Source organism: Cynocephalus volans, chromosome 10 (assembly GCF_027409185.1).
Source record: "Cynocephalus volans isolate mCynVol1 chromosome 10, mCynVol1.pri, whole genome shotgun sequence".
Lineage (NCBI taxonomy): Eukaryota > Metazoa > Chordata > Mammalia > Dermoptera > Cynocephalidae > Cynocephalus > Cynocephalus volans.
This window is the reverse complement of record NC_084469.1, coordinates 15,452,390-15,454,803: the sequence shown is the minus strand read 5'-3', so window position 1 is coordinate 15,454,803 and position 2,414 is coordinate 15,452,390. Positions and strand designations below refer to the sequence as shown.

The following is a 2,414-nucleotide window of genomic DNA, read 5'->3' as shown; positions in this document are numbered from 1 at the left end:
CAGATTTGCCCTCCTATGACTCTGCCAGCTTACCAAGTCACCCATCATTCCTCCCCCACTTTCTGTTTTCCTATATGGCTCAAGACCTCGTATGTCCTCTAACTTCATCCAAGAGTTTGTATTTCTCGTCTTTGTTCTTGTGTTTTTTTGAGGTGGGAATAGGACAGAAATGTCTTTACTCTGCCATCTTAAAACCTATAGGTCATGTTTTTCTTTAGAAAGATTTGATTAATATTTGTGATTTTTAATCAAAAAGTTGAAGAGAATCTGGTTAATTTTTGAAATAGAATTTTATGATTATTAGATTGGTAAGGTGTGTTACATTAGGACATTTTTCTTTGTATTATATTTGCATGATGACCATGAGTGCTATATATGGGTGCCATTCCCAAAACGTTTATGCAGCCAGGGTTATGGGTGTAAATTAAGTTACACCACTTAGATCTACTGGTGCCTTATGCAATAACTATAAAACTTGGCTGTAGGCAATCACTACTAAACATCTATTATCTGCAGCAAAATAGCTACATGGTAATGTCTACAATGGATTCCTCTGATTCCAACCGCCAACAGAAGTGCCAGTGGAAGTGACCCTGTTGTTCTTTCCCATTTCAATAGTACTTACTATGTGTGCTCAGTTGTTGTACTAGAAATAGAGCTGAAGGGTATGGAAGACGAGAATAATCAATCAAAACCAAGGTATCAAAATGATAGTATCAAAATATTGAATACTCAAGCATCAAAGTATATATGAGAGTATTTCAAAAAGTTCGTGGAAAAATAGAATTAAAAGATAATACACATCTTTCCATAAACTTTTTGAAGTATCATTTTTTTTTATTAACTAAAGAACATTTATTTATTTTTCACTAAGACTTTATCTTGAAGATGTAACTAAACTGTATTACCACCCCCCACACCATCTTGAAGAAGGGTGAGTACAGTCAATGTTATAAAGCAGATATAAACAGTTTGAAGGACTGGAAACATTAACTGACAAACAACCTCTATCTAAATCATCATAAAAATGTTTTTTAAAAAAGTAAAAAACAAACAAAAACCCAGAAAAAACAGAGTGGCAATGGGGTTTTAGATCGAACAAGATCCTCGCATCTCATCTAATACATTCAATACTGGCTAGAGTGTAACAAAATGGAAACAGGATTACTATAATATAAAACTTCCACTACAGCAGGCTGTGCACATTTGTGTTCCAAGCCCACCCCCATCCTTCTAATGCTTCCAACTCAATTGTTTCTTGCCCGTCGGTCCTGCAGATGAAGGAGCACATGGATCTCTTTAATCCAATCTTTGTTATAAGGCTGGTATGTCCGGATATCAGCTCAGTAAACAAGGCAGTTGAGGTCTGCCAGATCATCTATAAACTCAAATAACTGACTGATACCATATATGATAGAGGGACAGTTGGCATTCACTCTCTTCAGATGTTCTTCATAGATTTTACAAGCGCCTTCCACGCATTCGTTCACTGATGCATAGCCTAGGTTATGTCTTTGTCCTCTTGGTAGGCTGTGTCACCAAAATAGTGTGAGACATGACGCCAAACTCTTTGCGCTGCATCCGCTACCGACACTGCCACTGCACGCGATCTTAGCAGCAACAGCCACCAACAGCCGCATCAAAGTATGTTTACCGGTCAACTTCCGTGTGCCTGTCCACAGGCTTAAAAATAAAAGATAGTGATGTCATCTTTCCTCATGGAAGTTTCAATTCATTTAGAAGAATCACCACATATACATGAGCAACAACGATCAAATGGGACAGGAGAGAGAGGTTTGGCAAGGTCCATCTTCGTGACGCTTTGCCGTGTGTAGTGCTGTTGGAGTCGCCAATGTCCAGGTTCTAGCTTCTTCAGAAGCAATTGATGCAGTGGCATGCAGACAGCATCATCTGATGATGAGGCAACTGTGACGGTGACTCCTGATCCTGGCTTTATGGTCTCTGAAGGACATTTTAGGCAGAGTGCCAGGGATTTTTTAAGCCCACTCCTCCATTTCTTCCAACAATTTTGCAAGTACCTAACCTAGTAGGAGCATTTAACCCTTTCTGCTTAAAACTCCTAGAACGTTTGTTTCCTGTATTGATCCCTGACTAATGGACCCCATTAGGAATTCGAAATGTTTGAGAGAATAAGACAGATTAAATTTGAAAGTACTTGAAATACTTAATAAAATTTAATGAACTACTTACATAATATGTTAAATGTTTAGGGATTTAATCTTTTAAATATAAGTATTAATTGAATATTAATCACAGAGCAAATAAAAATGATGGATCTTATTTTTTATACAACATATTAGATTAATGATTATTAAGATTTTTAAGTTAAGTTTAAAGATTTCAGAAAAACTAGATTTTTATCTTTTTAAACTTAATTTATTTATATTTATTTA

General features: G+C 36.4%; 1 pseudogene; it reads right to left on the bottom strand.

Moving 5' to 3' along the window:
* Nucleotides 1–1,247: 1,247 nt before the first annotated feature.
* Nucleotides 1,248–1,557, bottom strand: LOC134387282 (enhancer of rudimentary homolog; annotated as a pseudogene).
* Between the last annotated feature and the right edge of the window lie 857 nt (nt 1,558–2,414).